The sequence below is a fragment of the Tinamus guttatus genome, unplaced genomic scaffold (assembly GCF_059628265.1).
Source record: "Tinamus guttatus ecotype Peru unplaced genomic scaffold, ASM5962826v1 Tinamus_guttatus_pri_ptg001083l, whole genome shotgun sequence".
Lineage (NCBI taxonomy): Eukaryota > Metazoa > Chordata > Aves > Tinamiformes > Tinamidae > Tinamus > Tinamus guttatus.
In genome coordinates, this window is record NW_028289617.1 from 632,034 (window position 1) to 644,536 (window position 12,503).

Genomic DNA, 12,503 nt, shown 5'->3' on the forward strand with positions numbered 1-12,503 from the left:
TCTGCCCAGCACTGGGCTACAATGCTCACTTGCTAATGGAGGTGATTTCCCAGCCTTTGGGTAAGGACAGAAAAGCCAAGGGCAGGTGGAGCAGGAGATCCCCCTCACGCAGAGGAAAATCCCTCCAAAATCAAGCAGCGCAACCCCTGCACCGAAGTGCTGGAGCCCAGAGGAGCATCTTGCTGCTCGCCAAGCTTGCTTGCTGGCATGCTGAAAGGGGCTCCCGCTGGACAGAGTAACCTCCTTCCTGGTCCCCAGATCTTGGCATCTCCCATGCCGACAGAAATGTTCTTCGCATCCCTGACATCACAAGCTCAGAAACAAGAACCCTGCTTATCCAGTGTCACCTTTTTCTAATTAAAGACCAAACTTCATAAATATATTTTAAAATTGCTGACTTTCCCAAGTATGGAAAAGCTGTGCTGTGCTTGCTGAAGCCAAGGTGCCTTCCCCCTTAACTCTATTGGTGCTGGGAGTGCAATTGCAGGCTGAGTGTTTGGCTCCAGTTTTATCTGGGGCAATGGGCCAGGGATTATAGACAAAGGGGATTTACCCTCCTCTCCCTCTGCCTTCCCCTTCCCCAAACACTGTCTCAAAATACAGAATTGGGATCGTGTCAAACCCTGGTTCCTTTGGTTCCAGCAGCAATTCAGCAGCACACAAAGAGTTAAATTATGGCATGAGAGTTTGGCCATGTGTTGAGAGGCCACTTGGCTTTTAGCGGAGGATCTCTAAGCCGTGCGCCTGTTCCTGTGCTGCTCACGGCGGCATCAGGGAGGCCGGTGCGCAGGACAGGAGCTGCTCCCTGGGGCAGTGCAGCCCCGCGGCGCAGGGGACAGGGACACTGCGCCCTGGGCACCTGTGCAGAGCAGGGGGGGTCATTTCTCCCCTTTGGAAGCAGCTTGGGAAACAGCCAAATACAGGGGTGGAAAGCAGGTTTGGTTGAACTTCCCAGCAAGTGAACAAACTCCCAAGAGCTGAGTGCTTAGCTCTAGGTTAGGGGATCAAGTGCAGCACGGGCAGGTACCAGGACACGTAGCCTCTCTTCCCCCGCACACCTCAGCCCCAGCCCAGCGCCCTCCTGCCAGCAGCCCGTGTGCTTGCGGTGCGCTCTGCGAGCCGCCGTGCCGGCCTCTTGTGCAAGCGCTGTAGTCTCCAGGGCCTCCGCTCCAAGGAGCCCCATCTCTATTGAAGCCATGGATGAGAAGCCCTGTGTCCCTGTCCACGTGGACGTCCATGGGAAGCCGTTGCTGTCCTTGGGCAGCACAGGGATGTGCTGCCCTCACCAAACAGAGTCCCCACAAGGGGCCGCAGCACCCGCTCCCCACAGCCTCTGCAAGGGGCAGTGTGGGGCTGCTGGAGCAGCGCAGCAAGGTGTGCGGCCAAACGCACCCGTCTGCCAGCCAAGGCAGGCGCCCTCGCGCAGCGCCTCTCTGCAGGAGCACCGGGGCATGGCCTGGTACCAACTGCCGCCACCATGGCCAGGCCAAGCCCAGCATGCAGCTGCCACTCCTTCCTTCCCACCCATTTCAATTGCAGGGTTTTGGTGATATTTCAGTGGAAAACAAACCTGGTGTAAATGTTTTTTGTGGAGCTTAACAATCTCTTTGCAAAGTTCCTCATTCCTTGAGCTTAAAAGAGCCAGGTTATTAACCACCATAGCAGCATTTCTAACCAAAACACTACGACTTAAGCAGGCCAGGAGTGCCAGGAGCTGCTGTCACTCTAACCCATTCCTGGCGCCCAACGCAGGGCTGGGACCGGCCAGGTGATGCCTTGAACTGCAGCTCCCCCCTCTTGAGAAGCAGGTGGAGGTGTTTAGGATATTCACCAAACTACAGCTGCTTGCAGTTAAGAAATGATGAGTTATGTGTGAAACTTATGCATTGATTCTTGGACAAAAGCATCTTGCAGCAGTTTGAAGGAGGGTGATCCAGTCTAGAAGAGACATGGTGTTATTGGAGTAAGTCCAGCTAAGGGCCCCTTAGACGATTAGGGGACTGGAGCCTCTCTCATATGAGGTGTAGCTGAGCGAGCTGGGGCTGCATAGCCTGGAGAAGAGAGGACGGAGGAGAGTTTTATCAATGTGCTTAAGTATCCAAAGGGAGGCTGTGATAAGGACAGGTCCAGATTTTTTTCAGTGATGCTCAGTGACAATGATGAAAGGTAATGGGCACAAATTGAAACACAGGAAGGTTTTTCTGAAAATAAGGAAGGTGTCTGAGCATAGGAACAGGCTGCAGAGGAAGGCAGTGGAGTTTCCAGCCCTGGCAATACTGAACAGGTGTCTGGGCAGGGTCTTGGGCCGCCTGCTGGAGGTAGCCCTGTCAAAGCGTGAGGATGAACAAGGTCTCTGAAGGCCCTTTCCAATCTGAGCCATCCTGGAATGTTTAAAGCTAGAATATATCCTTCATGCAGGCAATGTGGAACTTCAGTGTTTCAGAGTGAAACTGATACCCGAGCTCCTGCGTTGGTATTTGTCCAGTGTAAGATGGTTATTGCAATCTATCTTATGACCTTGGCGTTTGCAAAAGTTTTGTTCTTTTCTTTACTTATTTACTTATTTTTCCTGGCCACGTCTGTCTATGATGTATGCTCTACCCCTTAGAAAACTCCTTATAGTCCATGAAAATGCAAATATTATTTTCTAGGAGTTCTCTGTAACATGACAAGTTCTACATTTTTTTTATTTTTATTTACTGATTTTTTTTTCCTTACACTGACCAAGAAACCCTGAAGTGTTTTGACTTTTCTTTAGGAGGCCAAGGCAGGATGCCCCACACTGTCTCCTGAGGAGCTCTCAAATTGACTCAAACTGTCTCCTTATGTCCGCTGTGCAGCGCTTGAGGAGATACTTCCCAAGAAGCAGCTTGATATTCCTGACAGAACAGGAAATGCCTGCATGTCCCGGATGGAACCTGCCTCAGTGGGTGGATTCACATGCCACACTTGCCACCGTGTGCTCTGCTGGTCACTGACTCCTTGAGAGATGTTCTGCAGGTGTCCTCACTACTCCTCTAACTGCATCAGGGGGGAAAGGAAACAACGGAATCCTACCAAGCACTTAACCTGAGCAAACTCTGTGTCTCCTGGAAGTCAGGACATTGAACAGCTTCAGCAAAAGGTCTTCTGCTGTGCTGGAGAAGCAGATGGTGCCTACAGTGATGATCTGGAAATCACAAGAGCACTAGGACCTGCCATAGTCCCTGTTCCCCAAGGGGCTGAGGGACAGAGCAGCCTCCATCGTGGTCCCCAGTACGGGGCCCTTCCTGGCAGCAGCCCCTTTCTGCACCAGCTGCCTCCGGGGACACTGCCCCCCGTGACGCGGTCCCTGAGCGTGTCCCAGCCCTGCTGGGCCCTGTGTCCCCCAGGGGCTCGTGGAGTTCGGCCCTGCATCTCCAGGCCCCGTATCCCTGGGGCGGGACAGCTTCCCTTTGGCTGTGGCTTGCGCCCTGAGGGGACCCATTGTGTGCGGCACCCGGAGAGTTGAGAGCTGCCCCGCGGTGGGGCTGGGGCTTCTTCCCCTTTGGGCATCCTGTGGGACACGTGTGCAGGTCAGGTGAAGGAAGGCCCTACACTTAGGGATTAATAGCAGGTTGATTTTTAATTGTCCTTGGTATAAGAATCTAATTTGACACATTTTGAGGATGCCCTGAGGCCTTCCCAAATCTCGTACACAGAATTGCTAGCATCATACATGAGGGAAGCACTACTTGTACGTGGTAAATGCTAGGACATTTCTTCCTGAATGTTCAGAGGATTCTCATCCTTGAAGCAGTTTCCTTTAGTGCAGGGTGCCGGGTTAAGGGTAAGGGAGGGATTCTCACGGTCCAGCCATAAGTGTTGGTCAGGTGTCATTCCCGATTCCTGCTCCGCTTATCAGTTCTAGGCCCTGTCATTTATACAATTAGGTGGAAGAAGACACGGCCATGATATGGTCATCCTCATAAGGTGATCCTTCCAGAATCTGCAGACAAGTTGCGTAAGATTCTCTGCTCCCTGCAGCATGAGTGAGTGGCATTGTGCACTGCCAGTGGGTGCCTCTGCAAGACTTTCCAGATTCTTATTTGAGAAGTCCTTGAAAAGTGCATGCAAACTCCAGCATATGTTCTTGCTGCATCAGTGTCTGTGTGTGCCTTTTTGCTTGCTCATTCCATATGTATTGTTGGAGGGTGGTATTTGAGTAGGGCAAGTGGATTACTCTAGGCCTGAAGAGAAAAGTGTATTGTTGACAGAGATTTTATGTGGAATGTGTGGGTGTTGGGGACAGCTTTTTAGTAGGGAAATGCTGCAAAGGGAAATGCAGCTGTGGTGCCCGTGCTGGGTAGGGATGAAAGGAAGCAGGGGCAATGTTTGGAGCCTTCGCTAAGCATGCAGTGGCTAGTGATTTTAGCTGTGAGGCCTGTCTTTTGTGGGAGGTGATTGAGCAGGGTGACCATGCTGGTAGCAAGGTGTGAGAATTGTGGTGTAATGGTTGGGAGGGAATGAAGCAGAGCAAGCAAGCGTTGTGAGGCTGCCCTCCTCATAGAGAGTGAAGGCTTTGTTCTGTCAGTCATTTACATATAAATCCCCCTTGCCGGTGCACATGTGCAGCATGAACAAAGAAATGTGTGAATGAAGCATGCAGCTTCCTGAGTGCATGAATGAAGCATGCAGCAACATGAATGAAGGGCAGCATGAATGAAGGACTACCATCTCTACATGTGCTTTGGTGAAATCCTGGCTCCAGAAATGACTTCTCAAGCAATCTCTCTTAAGCAGCTCTGTGGAGGGGAGTTTGGGAAGTCTGCTTGACAACAGGTCAAGCAGGAGGCAGCAATGTGCCCTTGTGTCAAGGATGGCCAGAGGGATGCTGGCCTTCACGAGGAGGAGTGTTGGCAGCAGGTGGAGGGGGCTGATCGTGCCCCTCAGCTCTGCTCAGGCCACACCTGGACTCTTGTGTGCAGAAATATTGTGGGCTGCCCAGGACAAGAGGGATGTGGAACTTGCAGAGAGTGACCAGCTTAGTGCCACAAAGATGATGAAGGAACTGGAGCGTCTATCTTATGAGGAAAGAGTAAGCGATTTGGGCCTGTTTATCCTGGAAAAAACAAGAGTGAGAGGGGAACTTATCAAGAGGTACAAACAGCTGAGGGGAGGATGTAAAAAGGACAGGGCCAAACTCTTCTCGGTGGTGCCCAGCAATAGCCCAAGAGCTAAAGGGTGTAGATTGCAACACAGTTACAATGGATGCAAATTGCTACAAACTTTCAATGTGCATATGAGGAAGGGCTTTTTGACAGTTAGGGTGACGGAGCACTGGAAGCGAGTGTCCAGCGAGGTTGTGCAGGCTCCTTCTTTGGAGCTCTTCCAAAGCCTCCTGGGTGTGATCCTGTGCAACGCGCTGTAGGAGTCCCTGCTTGTGCAGGAGGGGGTTGGACTGATGATCTCGAGAGGTCCCTTCCAACGTCAACCCCTGTGTGACTGTGTGACTTGGGAGGGCTCCGTGGGCACCCAGGACGGCAGTGATGTTGGAAGGGCAGTGGTGGGGTTTTGTCAGGCCGTAAGGCCTCTTCTCTTGTGGCACCGAGTTGTCACCATGAGCAACTGGCAGATGGCCCTGCAGACGGCAGAGGGACAGAGCAGCCTCCATCGTAGTCCCCAGCACGGGGCCCTTCCTGGCAGCAGCCCATTTCTGCACCAGCTGCCTCCGGGGACACTGTCCCCCGTGACGTGGTCCCTGAGCGTGTCCCAGCCCTGCAGGGCCCTGTGTCCCCCAGGGGCTTGTGGAGTTCGGCCCTGCATCTCCAGGCCCCGTGTCCCTGGGGCGCGACAGCTTCCCTTTGCCTGTGGCTTGGGCCCTGCGGGGACACGTTGTGTGCGCCACCCGGAGAGTTGAGAGCTGCCCCACAGTGGGGCTGGGGCTTCTTCCCCAGGGCCACATGTGAATGGAATTCCAGGAAGGAATTTTTTGCTGTTGCTCCCATGCCCCTGGTGCACACAGGGCTCCACACACACACCTGCGGTGGGAATGGTTTTTTGTGCCTGAGCTCACTTGGAAAAAACTGGCAACATATGAGCAATGATACAGGAATATATATTTAAACAAGAGCAAGAAAGAATAACAAAAACAATAATAACGACAACAATATCAATAACAGTAACAACAACAATATCAAAAACAATATAAACAATATCAACAACAACCAAAAACTACTGTGACGCTACATAGAAAAAAATCCAGAAAAGAGTCCAGGGCTGGAGTCCTCATGCCCAGCGTTTCCTGGTAGCAGCCTGGGTGAAGGGGAGCTTGGTCTGCAAGGGAAAAGGAGGCATCAGCAGGGCCGAGGAGCGGCTCGGGGGCTCCCGTGGAGCAGAGGCTCTTTGGCGGCTGCGCGGGCTCTTTGGCAGCAGCGCTGCCGTCATTGGTGCCCTGGCAGAGGCTTGGCGTGGCCAGCGCAGCCCAGAGGCCGGCAGAGGGGCTGAGGCAGCAGGTGCCCAGGCCTTGGGCGCTCCTGCGCCCTGTGCAGCTCTGCCCCGGCGCCGCGGCCCGCCAGAGCGCCCGCACACCTGGGCCAGGCTCCCGCGCGGCTGCTCCCCAAAGGCAGCGCGGAGCAGCGCCAAGGGACCGGGCACAGCCCCAGCTGTGCCCGTGCAGCCGGCAGCAGGGGCCATACCTGGGGGCTGCAGCTGGAGCTCTCCCAATCCATCGGCTCTTCTTGGCTGCAGCCGACCAGGGTGATGCTCCCCACGGTCTGGAAGAGAGGAGGAGACCTTGGTGGGGACGGTGCATGGGGAAGAGGAAGGGCAAGGGCATCCAGGGGCTACGGGGGCTGTACCTGGCTGCTGCCGTAACTGAGCCACTCCATAGGCTCAGGGTGGTCCCCTGAAGGCCCCCTATCCATGTGCGGAGCCTGTAAGAGAGAGGGAGGCGTTTTCAAGACAAGTCCCAGAGCTGGGGAGGTCTGGCCCCAGGGCCCCTCTTCCTGCAGCGAGAATCGGGAAAGCGAGAAGGGGCCAACCCCATCCCCAGCTGTCCATGTGCACCCGGCAGCAGCAGCAATACCTGGAGGGCACAGCTAGAGGTCTCCCACTCCATAGGCTCTTCATCCTGGCTGCATCCAGCCAGGCTGTGGGTTCCTGGGCTCTGGAAGAGAGCAGGAGAGCATAGGGGGACAGTCATGGTGGCAGATCTGGCTCTGTGCATGGGGCCTCGTGTGCCCTGCGTGCACAGGGCAGGCGGTGCAAAGAGCCAGGGCGCCAGGCTCAGGCAGCAGCCCCCGAGGCCTTGGCCGCTCCTGGCCCTGGCGCAGCTCTGCCCCAGCACCCAGGCCTGCCAGAGCTCCCTGCCACCTCTGCCACTAGCCCTGCAGCTGCTCTCGCAGAGCCAAACGCCAGCCGTCCCCACGCAGCCTCTGCCTGCGCGCACAGTACCTGCACAGAGCTCTCCCACTCCATCTCTTCAACTGGAGAGTTGTCCATTTTTTTAAGTCTCCACCAACTGCAAAAGAAAAGGAGTCATTGTCATTTGCAGCCGTGAGAGCAGGTGTCTCTGCCCCAGCAGCCGCTTGGTGTCTCCGTGTGTGGGAGTGGTGGGGCACAGAGCTGGGCCTGCCCGCGGCAGCCTCCTTGTCCCCGGCAGGCCCTTTTGCAGTTGGGGAGCCGAGTGGCAAGTAGAGGAGAGAGAAGGGCAATGTCAGCGGTGTGAGCGCCAAGTGTCGCGTGGTGGCTTTGGGGCCTCCCCTGGGAGGCATCGCGCAGGCTGCCCTGCAGCCCCGCAGCTCCCCTGCATCTTGTGGGCACCACGGGTGGCCCCTGGTGCTGCGCGGCCCTGCTGCTCACCTGGCCTTGCTGCTGCGTGGCCAGCACTGGGGCCACTGTGAGGCGCAGCCCTGGGAAGCTTCCGTGTTCCCGTGGCGATAACTGCCCCTCTGGGATGTTCCAGTGCTCCGTGGGGGGAGGAGGGCAGCGGCAGGGGCCAGGGGGGCCGCCGTGAGGAAGGGTCTGCGTGTGCTGGACTCCCCCTGGCACTGCTGAGCCTGGCGGCAGAGAGCAGTGCGTGGCCTTGGGCTTCCTGGGTGCCAAGGAGGGCTCCTTACGCAGCCCCATGGTGCTGCTGGTGGCTGCCTGCCCAGAGGCCGGACTCCAATTGGGGCTCTGCTTACACCCCTGCAAGCAGCCTTGAATGCCTTCATCTTTCTTCCCTGCTCCACTCCTGCCCTTACCGCCTGATAGTCTCGAGACAGCTTTCTTTTCCATGGTCTAGACATGTTCCTTGGCAGTGCAATGAGTGCGAAGGGCAGTTGTGCCCAGGGCCGGGTGTGCATGTCCTCAACAGAGCCCTTGTGAGTTGGTGGTTGCCTGGGAGCCCCTGGTGTGCTGCTGGGCTCCTTTTCTTGTCCTGCCGTGCACCTTGCAGGTGCCATGTGCTGTGGCTGAGAGCAGCCTTGCCTTCCCCCTTAACTCTATTGGTGCTGGGAGTGCAATTGCAGGCTGAGTGTTTGGCTCCAGTTTTATCTGGGGCAATGGGCCAGGGATTATAGACAGAGGGGATTTACCCTCCTCTCCCTCTGCCTTCCCCTTCCCCAAACACTGTCTCAAAATACAGAATTGGGATCGTGTCAAACCCTGGTTCCTTTGGTTCCAGCAGCAATTCAGCAGCACACAAAGAGTTAAATTATGGCATGAGAGTTTGGCCATGTGTTGAGAGGCCACTTGGCTTTTAGCGGAGGATCTCTAAGCCGTGCGCCTGTTCCTGTGCTGCTCACGGCGGCATCAGGGAGGCCGGTGCGCAGGACAGGAGCTGCTCCCTGGGGCAGTGCAGCCCCGCGGCGCAGGGGACAGGGACACTGCATCCTGGGCACCTGTGCAGAGCAGGGGGGGTCTTTTCTCCCCTTTGGAAGCAGCTTGGGAAACAGCCAAATACAGGGGTGGAAAGCAGGTTTGGTTGAACTTCCCAGCAAGTGAACAAACTCCCAAGAGCTGAGTGCTTAGCTCTAGGTTAGGGGATCAAGTGCAGCACGGGCAGGTACCAGGACACGTAGCCCCTCTTCCCCCGCACACCTCAGCCCCAGCCCAGCGCCCTCCTGCCAGCAGCCCGTGTGCTTGCGGTGCGCTCTGCGAGCCGCCGTGCCGGCCTCTTGTGCAAGCGCTGTGGTCTCCAGGGCCTCCGCTCCAAGGAGCCCCGTCTCTATTGAAGCCATGGATGAGAAGCCCTGTGTCCCTGTCCACGTGGACGTCCATGGGAAGCCGTTGCTGTCCTTGGGCAGCACAGGGATGTGCTGCCCTCACCAAACAGAGTCCCCACAAGGGGCCGCAGCACCCGCTCCCCACAGCCTCTGCAAGGGGCAGTGTGGGGCTGCTGGAGCAGCGCAGCAAGGTGTGCGGCCAAACGCACCCGTCTGCCAGCCAAGGCAGGCGCCCTCGCGCAGCGCCTCTCTGCAGGAGCACCGGGGCATGGCCTGGTACCAACTGCCGCCACCATGGCCAGGCCAAGCCCAGCATGCAGCTGCCACTCCTTCCTTCCCACCCATTTCAATTGCAGGGTTTTGGTGATATTTCAGTGGAAAACAAACCTGGTGTAAATGTTTTTTGTGGAGCTTAACAATCTCTTTGCAAAGTTCCTCATTCCTTGAGCTTAAAAGAGCCAGGTTATTAACCACCATAGCAGCATTTCTAACCAAAACACTACGACTTAAGCAGGCCAGGAGTGCCAGGAGCTGCTGTCACTCTAACCCATTCCTGGCGCCCAACGCAGGGCTGGGACCGGCCAGGTGATGCCTTGAACTGCAGCTCCCCCCTCTTGAGAAGCAGGTGGAGGTGTTTAGGATATTCACCAAACTACAGCTGCTTGCAGTTAAGAAATGATGAGTTATGTGTGAAACTTATGCATTGATTCTTGGACAAAAGCATCTTGCAGCAGTTTGAAGGAGGGTGATCCAGTCTAGAAGAGACATGGTGTTATTGGAGTAAGTCCAGCTAAGGGCCCCTTAGACGATTAGGGGACTGGAGCCTCTCTCATATGAGGTGTAGCTGAGCGAGCTGGGGCTGCATAGCCTGGAGAAGAGAGGACGGAGGAGAGTTTTATCAATGTGCTTAAGTATCCAAAGGGAGGCTGTGATAAGGACAGGTCCAGATTTTTTTCAGTGATGCTCAGTGACAATGATGAAAGGTAATGGGCACAAATTGAAACACAGGAAGGTTTTTCTGAAAATAAGGAAGGTGTCTGAGCATAGGAACAGGCTGCAGAGGAAGGCAGTGGAGTTTCCAGCCCTGGCAATACTGAACAGGTGTCTGGGCAGGGTCTTGGGCCGCCTGCTGGAGGTAGCCCTGTCAAAGCGTGAGGATGAACAAGGTCTCTGAAGGCCCTTTCCAATCTGAGCCATCCTGGAATGTTTAAAGCTAGAATATATCCTTCATGCAGGCAATGTGGAACTTCAGTGTTTGAGAGTGAAACTGATACCCGAGCTCCTGCGTTGGTATTTGTCCAGTGTAAGATGGTTATTGCAATCTATCTTATGACCTTGGCGTTTGCAAAAGTTTTGTTCTTTTCTTTACTTATTTACTTATTTTTCCTGGCCACGTCTGTCTATGATGTATGCTCTACCCCTTAGAAAACTCCTTATAGTCCATGAAAATGCAAATATTATTTTCTAGGAGTTCTCTGTAACATGACAAGTTCTACATTTTTTTTATTTTTATTTACTGATTTTTTTTTCCTTACACTGACCAAGAAACCCTGAAGTGTTTTGACTTTTCTTTAGGAGGCCAAGGCAGGATGCCCCACACTGTCTCCTGAGGAGCTCTCAAATTGACTCAAACTGTCTCCTTATGTCCGCTGTGCAGCGCTTGAGGAGATACTTCCCAAGAAGCAGCTTGATATTCCTGACAGAACAGGAAATGCCTGCATGTCCCGGATGGAACCTGCCTCAGTGGGTGGATTCACATGCCACACTTGCCACCGTGTGCTCTGCTGGTCACTGACTCCTTGAGAGATGTTCTGCAGGTGTCCTCACTACTCCTCTAACTGCATCAGGGGGGAAAGGAAACAACGGAATCCTACCAAGCACTTAACCTGAGCAAACTCTGTGTCTCCTGGAAGTCAGGACATTGAACAGCTTCAGCAAAAGGTCTTCTGCTGTGCTGGAGAAGCAGATGGTGCCTACAGTGATGATCTGGAAATCACAAGAGCACTAGGACCTGCCATAGTCCCTGTTCCCCAAGGGGCTGAGGGACAGAGCAGCCTCCATCGTGGTCCCCAGTACGGGGCCCTTCCTGGCAGCAGCCCCTTTCTGCACCAGCTGCCTCCGGGGACACTGCCCCCCGTGACATGGTCCCTGAGCGTGTCCCAGCCCTGCAGGGCCCTGTGTCCCCCAGGGGCTCGTGGAGTTCGGCCCTGCATCTCCAGGCCCCGTATCCCTGGGGCGGGACAGCTTCCCTTTGGCTGTGGCTTGCGCCCTGAGGGGACCCATTGTGTGCGGCACCCGGAGAGTTGAGAGCTGCCCCGCGGTGGGGCTGGGGCTTCTTCCCCTTTGGGCATCCTGTGGGACACGTGTGCAGGTCAGGTGAAGGAAGGCCCTACACTTAGGGATTAATAGCAGGTTGATTTTTAATTGTCCTTGGTATAAGAATCTAATTTGACACATTTTGAGGATGCCCTGAGGCCTTCCCAAATCTCGTACACAGAATTGCTAGCATCATACATGAGGGAAGCACTACTTGTTCATGGTAAATGCTAGCACATTTCTTCCTGAATGTTCAGAGGATTCTCATCCTTGAAGCAGTTTCCTTTAGTGCAGGGTGCCGGCTTAAGGGTAAGGGAGGGATTCTCACGGTCCAGCCATAAGTGTTGGTCAGGTGTCATTCCTGATTCCTGCTCCGCTTATCAGTGCTAGGCCCTGTCATTTATACAATTAGGTGGAAGAAGACACGCCCATGATATGGTCATCCTCATAAGGTGATCCTTCCAGAATCTGCAGACAAGTTGCGTAAGATTCTCTGCTCCCTGCAGCATGAGTGAGTGGCATTGTGCACTGCCAGTGGGTGCCTCTGCAAGACTTTCCAGATTCTTTTTTGAGAAGTCCTTGAAAAGTGCATGCAAACTCCAGCATATGTTCTTGCTGCATCAGTGTCTGTGTGTGCCTTTTTGCTTGCTCATTCCATATGTATTGTTGGAGGGTGGTATTTGAGTAGGGCAAGTGGATTACTCTAGGCCTGAAGAGAAAAGTGTATTGTTGACAGAGATTTTATGTGGAATGTGTGGGTGTTGGGGACAGCTTTTTAGTAGGGAAATGCTGCAAAGGGAAATGCAGCTGTGGTGCCCGTGCTGGGAATGGATGAAAGGAAGCAGGGGCAATGTTTGGAGGCTTCGCTAAGCATGCAGTGGCTAGTGATTTTAGCTGTGAGGCCTGTCTTTTGTGGGAGGTGATTGAGCAGGGTGACCATGCTGGTAGCAAGGTGTGAGAATTGTGGTGTAATGGTTGGGAGGGAATGAAGCAGAGCAAGCAAGCGTTGTGAGGCTGCCC